This window comes from Thermobia domestica, chromosome 17 (assembly GCF_964235325.1).
Source record: "Thermobia domestica chromosome 17, izTheDome1.hap1.1, whole genome shotgun sequence".
Taxonomy (NCBI): domain Eukaryota; kingdom Metazoa; phylum Arthropoda; class Insecta; order Zygentoma; family Lepismatidae; genus Thermobia; species Thermobia domestica.
The window spans coordinates 180,939,281-180,947,807 of NC_137470.1; the positions used below are offsets into that span (position 1 = coordinate 180,939,281).

Genomic DNA, 8,527 nt, shown 5'->3' on the forward strand with positions numbered 1-8,527 from the left:
TCTGTTATATGCCAATACTATCCTGTAAATATTAGTTGTTCAGATTGCCTAGAATCCATTAAGCTGTTTTTTTTTTAAATAATAGTAAAGAAAAACATATGAAGAGTTTTTGATAGCGCTTTTTTTCTTTTACAGAAAACTTTCGCTTTTCACAGAAAACAGTCGTAACTTTGCAGCATTACATAAAATCGGAAGACAAACTGGAAATAATGATAGTTGAAAAAAAAAGTGAAATTCGTCCAAAACAAAACATACAATTTAGATATTCCACTAAATAAAAGATACATGTCTACACGAACATGTGTGCTTCTTGCATATGTGACACAACTTAAATAATGATTATGGTTGATAAGGTAGAGAATGGGTTTTTACCCATTTCTGTATTGGCCGCAGTCGTTGGTCATGGGGCTACGATCTCGGAATCAGCGATTGACAGCGGGGGACTCGCAATTTTCCCTTGCACAAGAAAACACAAGCTGTGACGTCATCAGTTTCTGTGACCGTGTCTCGTGTACCAGTAATGCGAATTAGCAACCTTTCTTGCGGTAGCCAATAGTGTAACAGCATCTTCTTCTCATGGCAGTGACAGGAATAAATACATTCTTTTCCGACCTGGGATTTTAGTTCAATATTAGTGTAAACACGATACAAGTACAAACATGCGGATTCCAGTACTGGTAAGTGTTTACTACACGTTACGCGAAGCACAATAGCTAGTCAGCTATACGTTAAATTATAGTTTCATTTTTTTAAATTTTATTTTTATTTTTGGTGAGCGAAATTTATATTAATAATTTACTTCAAAATTTTGCTTTTATTTTTTTATCAACGAACTTAAAATGTTCATTACGAAACTCTCTATGTCTGTGTGTCTGTCTGTCCGTTATTTGCGATTTTTTTTTTTTAATTTTGAGCTCTCCATTAGATAGAGCATCAAAAACTATCTGATATAGTGATGGAATTTTACGAATCACTCTTACCGTTCTCGAGATATTCGCAAACATGGCCAATTTCCGAAGGTCTCGGGAACCATAAGTTATAGACACATGATATTGATGTTCATCAATACCTAAGAGGATGGTGAACATTTTGGTATCAAATAGTAACCGGTGGTCACTGTCCAAATGGCCACCGTTCCCCAGATATTGGCCAAAAAAGTTCGAATTTCGTCAGATTTAAGGAGCCATACCTCTTGAACCTTAAGTCATATGGAGATTGGTGACTCAGTGGTAGAGCGTTCGCCTCTGGTGCATGGGGTCTCGGGTTCAAACCCTGCTCCCGCCAAGTGAACTTTGTGGTAAACAAACACCGTGTAAGTGAGTTTTCTCAGGGTTCTCCCGCTTCCTCCCACTTTCTTCATTCCATTATTTCATTCATTTCTCATAATCACCGTCTCCTTTAGCCTAACCGGCATAATCGTGGGACGTAAAACTCAAAGATCTCATCTCTCTCATATGGAGATGATATTTTGTGAATTTTTGTGAGAAACAGAAGGTGCGGATAAAGAGATTTACATGTAGAAACAATCACAGTTATCCTTCCCTCTTCATCTCTCCATTCTTTTAAAGTTCGTTCTGGCAATGCAATGCTCAACTGTTCTCTTTTTGAAGCTAAACACAAATAATGTTGCAAAAACCTGTTTGCCAATCAAAGTCCTTTCTTGTTGTAACTTGGCGGGGGCACTGTGGCTTACTTCTGGTGCGTCTGGTCTCTGGTTCGAGACCATGCCAAATAAGTTTGTGGTGCCAACATCGTGCTCGTGTGTTTTCTCTGGAGCTCCCTCGTGGCTAAGTGGTTAGATACGTGCCTTTGGAGTGGGAGACACGGGTTCGATTCCCGACTTGAGCTTATGTGGTTCGGATTTCATGTTAAGCTGTAGGTCCAGATGTAGGTCATTGCTGAAAGGGATGCTATTTTTTAAATTGTTTTTTGTCAGGGTGGGCTAATTCGACAATCTCATTCCACAAACTCTAATGGGGTCGCGGTGGCTCAGTGGTAGAGCATTTAATTCTGGTGCATATGGTCCTTGGTTCGGTAGCAACTCACGCCAAGTAAACTTTGTAGTAGACAAACCCAGTGTGAATGGGTTTTTTCGTGGTTTTCCCGTTTCCTCCCACTCTCTTCATTCCACCATTTCATTCATTTCTCACCATCACCGTCTCTTCTAGCCTAGCCGGCGTAATCGCGGGACGTAAAACTTAAAGATTTTCCACCAATTCTTCCATCATCATTCACTTGCCTTAATCATTCGTCTCCCTTAGACTAAAGAACATAATCGTGGGACGTTAAATTGATCTTTTTTTCTTCATCCGAAATTATTTATCCAACGCCGATGACGGTGGTGATGTGATATTGAACCCAGTTCTCTTTGCAGCGAGATAATGTAGTGGAGAACGGTGTTTACAGTAAGGCTGATCTATGCACAAATCAACTGCATTTCGAGGGCCGCGGTGGCTCAGTGGTAGAGCGTTTACCTTTGGTGCTAGGGGTCCCGGGTTCGATCCCACCCCCCGCCAAGTGAACATTGTGGTGGACAAATACAGTGTACGTGGGTTTTCTTGGCGTTCTTCCGTTTCCTCCCACCATCTCATTCATTACTCATCATTACCGTCTCCTTTAGCCTAACCGTCATAACCGTGGGACGTGAAATTCAAAGATTTCATTTTCAACTGCACTTCATTCAAGCTTTCGTCGTGTAGAGGCGGATCTAGGAAGTGAGAACTCGTTGGAAGCCAAAGCCCAGACTATGATAAGTATATTACGAGTTTAGTACACACTTTCAAATATATATATATATATATATATATATATATATATATATATATATATATATATATATATATATATATAGTAGCTTAAATTATTTTTGTGACTCAAAAACTGGGGTTCTGAGCCCTCAGGTAGGAGGCTAGATCCGGCACTGCTGTAGTGTTTTGGAGCACAAGTGCGTTGCTTCATAACCTAGGTGTTTTTACTTGTTTATGGAAGTTTAGCATCAAAGGCTGAATCCCCCCCCCCCAAAAAAAAACGTAGGTAATATATCCAAATTTCGAGGCTCTCCGAACGGGCGTGACAGTCACAAATATCGCTGACGCTGACGCACCCATTAAACCTTAAATTATTAATTAAGTAATTACCCCACAAAAATCTTAACCGGAACCCGTGCATAAAACCCGCGCACGGTAGCCAGTAGAGCAGCGGTGAGGACAAAAATGAAATGAAATATTTGAGTTTTTCGTCCCACGGTTATGCCGGCTAGGCTAAAGGAGACGGTGATGATGAAAGATGAGTGGAATGGTGGAATGAAGAAAATGGGAGGAAACGGGAGAACCACGACAAAATACATTCACACGGGGTTTGTCTACCACAAAGTTCACTTGGCGCGAGCTGCGATAGAACCAGGGACCCCATGCACCAGAGGTGAGTACTCTACCACTGTGTCAGCGCGGCCCACGAGCAGCGGTGTGGGTAATTCGGATTAGGAATTAGATTTCTGGGTTTTCGACATCTTTGTCCATGTTAGCCCGTCACATATGAAGGATGACGTCCATTATGGATCACACTTCCTGGGGAATCGCGAAGGAAGAAAGAAATGGGAAGAAAGGAAGCGACCTTGGACCTGTATGATAGGTACCACCCCACCACTTTGCCGGGTGTGAATTAGAAAAGCCCACGAAAATCTCATTTAGGATGACTGACCTGGAAAATCTTTTACAAATTTTCGACCTGAGTGTCCCCATTGGGAATCGAACCCGGGACAGCTCTCACCAAAGGCTGGTGAGGGTATAATAATGTTTGTGTTGTATAAGGACTCAAAATGGGATAACTCACACCGGATTTGTTTAACTTGGAGGCCTTGTTTTCTTTTATTTAAAATCTGAGGTATATTCTAGAGAAGGCAGAACTTACTGTAGAATCGTTGATACACACACTTTTTTGTCATTTCCAGCGCGTGTATGGTTTTTCGTGGAAAGCACCTTATATTAACATGGTTCACATATCATTACAGCGTAAAACATCAAGAAAAAACATTACACGACTTATTAAGCTAAGAATAATTTAATTTAAAAGTCCCAGGTAATTTTATTTTAAAGCTTTTATTAAAATTTTTCTTGAGAGTTCTAGGACAGTACGTTTACACAATACAACCTTTGCCGGTTTCCATTTTTTTTTTGCTTTATTCCATTCTTGAATTTTTAATAAAAAATGATCCCATATTAATTTTATAGCCCCAGTCATATTCAAACAATTTGTCCACCATATTCTATTTGAAAAGAACTGCATTATCATCCTAGACCAACCGTGTCAAATCGTGTCCCATGGGCCGTATGCAGCCCTTGATTTATTTTTTAGTGACCCTCGGTCATCCCCGAGAAAATTACAAAATATATGTAATTTACAGTATGAACAATTTTTCCGATTTATGAAAAACAGACAAGTTCGCAACAATATTCAAGGTAGCATGTCTTCAAAATTGCTACTGTGAGTAGCATGTCTCGAGACTCCGGAAGCTGGCTGAAGCAAAATTCTGCTAGGTATTAAAAAAAAAAAAGATCACCCAGGAAAAAGATATTACTTATCTATCTACTATTGATGTTTCCTTGTGCTTAATATATTTTTTAAAGAACTACAACATTGAATATATTTACCCAGTTTTTAAATACACCATTAAGCATGAAAATTGAATATTATATACTGACGAGTATTTGCGCCAATCGTGATACTGAGTTTGACATGCATTTGCGCTTGAAGTCGTAATACGTCTTATGTAGTTAACACTGAATGATTCGCCCTCTACTTCTTATAATGTTATGATGTGTATAACCGGCAAAGACATTATGTGGGAAATTTCATGTCAAACGAGCAGTAAATAAAAACAATATAACGAAAATAAAACTTTCTTGTCCATTTAGTAACACTTTGTTTTATTCATTCTAATTTTCGTATTTATAATTCTTTCCCTTCGAAATTACCACAAATATACATTTCTCGATTATACACATAGTATCAGTATTAAAATACAATGCAAAATCATTATCAAATTATATTCTTGCAAGAAGACAGTTATAGATATGCGACAATCATTTTGGACATGAGTGTACCATTTTGTTTATGTTCATAGCCAAGTTTAAATAGTTTTAATGTCACAAATCACTTCGCGCAGTTTGTGGATATCTTTCTGTTTCGTTGTAACCCTTCCAATTGTCAAGATTCGATTGTCGATTCCAAATTGGCACCCCTGTTACTCCTACACGACGCGGAATTCGACAACATGCAAGAGGACATTTTGTCTTTTTTTATATCAGGAATCACCTCCGGGAGTTTGAGAATATCATTCAAGTTCATCCTGTATATATCCTTTGTCATGTAGGATACATTAAATCGATTTAAACTAACAAAGAAGTATAACGCATTTTTCCTCACTACAATCTAGATACGGTTAGCGTACGCGCCTGTGGCGTGGGAGACCCGGGTTCAATTCCCGGCGGGAGCTCATGTGGTTCGGATTCCACGTTAATCAGTAGGTCCACGTCTCATATAGCCTCGCAGCTGAAAAGGGTCAGCTAAACTCAAAATCAACTCAACAATCTAAATAGTATATTTACAGTTTACCCAATTTTTTCCCAGATGGAAATCAATCATTGAGGGCCACGGTGGCTTAGAACTAGAGCGCTTACCTCCGGTGCGAGGGTGTCTGTGGTTCGATCCCCGGCTAAGTTAGTTTGTAGTGGAAAACATCGCATGAACGAGTTTTCTCGGGGTACTCTGTCATTTTAATTGTACTAATTCTTCCATTATAATTCACTTGGATTAATGATTCGTCGCCCTTAGCCTAAAGAGCATAATAGTAGGACGTTAAACTCAGGGGCGGGTCCAGGGGGAGGGGCAATTGCCCTTGAAGAGGAAACTTTCTTATTTTATATATAAATAAACCCATCCTTAAAAAGGTTGGAGCTGTTAAAAGTACCTCTAAGTAGCAGTATTACTACCGACCGCCCCTCCCCAGAAGTCCGTCCTGGATCCGCCCCTGGCTAAACTTAAAGATTTCATTTCATTTCAAAATACAAAAAGATGCTTTAAAAATTACGAAATCAAGATCAGAAAAGACGTGTTTCAATCATAAAAACAAACCAGTCTTTTAAACGGTAATTTCTCACTGCTTACTAAATAAAGGATTAAATTTTCAACAACCTATCACTCAGTTTGGTATTTTAAGCTTACTAGTTCGTGTTGAATTTACCTTCAAGCAATTGAGATTTGTACACCATAATCTTATGAAAATGAAATAAATACTTTTAGTTTTACGTCCCACGTTTAGTAGAGGGGATGGATGATTATTAACCAAAGTGAATGATTATGAAGCAATTGAATTTACACATATCAAGATCGCTATATGCCGATTGTTTCTCTTCATGTGTATTCGGCTAGGCGCCACACAATTCGACGTATCAAGATTACACTTTAAACTTTTTATTTAAAAAAAAAAACTTTTCTATAAGATTTTATAAAATTTTCCAGCTGTTTTCAATTTTCTACCTATCCCCAAGAATACACTAAATGTACTGAAGGGCGGAAATAATAATAATAATAATTATATACATATATCATATATATCCTCAGTATACAATATTCATCAGTATATAATATTCAATTTTCATGCTTAATGGTGTATTTAAAATTTGGGTAAATATATTCAATGTTGTAGTTCTATTTAAAAAATATAAAACACAAGGAAACATCGATAGTAGATAGATAAGAAATATCTTTTTCCTAGGTGATCTTTTTTCTTTTTTCTTTTTTTTAATACCTAGCAGAATTTTCCTTCAGCCAGCTTCCGGATGTCTCGAGACATGCTACTCGCAGTAGCAATTTTGAAGACATGCTACCTTGAATATTGTTGTAAATTGTCTCTTTTTCATAAATCGGAAAAGTTGTTCATACTGTAAATTACATATATATATATATGATTTCCTTGAAAGTGGCTCTGGCGATTTTGTTCATTTTCCATAGATCTGTGTTTAATTAAGAGCTCTATATTATCGCATAACTTGTTTCTCTGGGAAAAATACAGAAGCAGTAGTTTACTCTTTCGGGGACTTTTTTCCCCGGCGATTTTCTCAGAAACCACTGAATTTTGTTCATATTTCATAAAGAAATGCTTCATTAACAAACCTACAATAGAGTATAAACAATTTTACATTAAATAATCCACAAGGGGCAGTTTGCTCTTGGAAGTTTTTTTTTTTTAACTTCGTTCAATCTTAAGTAAATAAACTGTTCCGTAATAACTACAGTACATGATTAAATTTTAAAAGTGGGAACGAGAAAGTTTAGTGCGGTGGCCGGTACCGGGTGTTCCAAAAAAAAGTGCTATTTTAAGCAATTTGAAGAAAATTTGTGCTGAATGCGAGAATTGAAGATACTATGCGATTTGGATTTTCTTCTGTTTTGTATTATCATGTGCCTACCAAAATCTTACAGCTGTATTAGAATTGTAAGAAATAAACTTATTTTATAAAGGGTATTCCAGAAAGAATAAAATTTTTGACAGTTTGAGAAAACTTTGACCTCGATGTGCGAACTGAAAATATTATCCAATTTCAAGAAAAGTTTACAGTTTAACGTTTTGGTACAAAATCCAAGTTTTTTTTTTTTTTTTGCACTATTAGAATTTTTCACCAATGATCGACAAATGACGTAGATTCAAGCGATCAGCAACATTTCTGGATAAAAGGAGCCGGAACACCGCACAATGCATCAATCTCCATCGATTGATTATCGCCTCCACTTTCTAGGACGCCTGGTCTCTGAGAGCCCCTTTATCCTTAGTACTCTCTAGGACACTTTGGGCCTTATGCAGAGTTGTCCTGACGAGTTATTAGTGTCATACTAAACAGTTTGACTAACATATGTTTCCTGCAGTAGTCAGGCTTTTAGTATCACGCTAAACATAAGTCAAAACGACTCTGAATAAGGCCTTTTGTCTTTGATAGTTTCTTTATTCTCAATACTTTCTAAGACGCCTGGTCTCTGAGAGCTTCTTTATCCTTAGTACCCTCTAGGACACTTTGTCTCTGAGAGTTTCTTTATTCTCAGTACTTTCTAGGACGCCTGGTCTCTGAGAGCTTCTTTATCCTTAGTACTCTCTAGGACACTTTGGGCCTTATGCAGAGTCGTCCTGACGAGTTACTAAACAGTTTGACTAACATATGTTTCCTGCAGTAGTCAGGCTTTTAGTATCACGCTAAACATAAGTCAAAACGACTCTGAATAAGGCTTTTTTCTCTGATAGTTTCTTTATTCTCAATACTTTCTAAGACGCCTGGTCTCTGAGAGCTTCTTTATCCTTAGCAGAGATGGAGTGGGTCAGTGGGTCGTGGGTCAACAGCACGTGACCCACTGTGACCCACCACCCACCGTGACCCACTGCGACCACCACCCACCGTGACCCACTGTGACCCACCACCCACCATGACCCACTGTGACCTACCACCCACCGTGACCCACTGCGACCCACCACCCACCG

The 8,527-nt window shown here is 38.3% G+C and overlaps 1 long non-coding RNA gene across 1 annotated transcript in view; it reads left to right on the forward strand.

The window, feature by feature from the left end:
- The first annotated feature begins 528 nt into the window (after positions 1–528).
- Positions 529–8,527, forward strand: part of LOC145673838 (uncharacterized) — a 30,202-nt gene continuing 22,203 nt past the window's right edge. The window contains exon 1 of the long non-coding RNA XR_014128830.1: positions 529–677. This is a non-coding gene — a long non-coding RNA (uncharacterized LOC145673838). The remainder of the gene's footprint in view (positions 678–8,527) is intronic.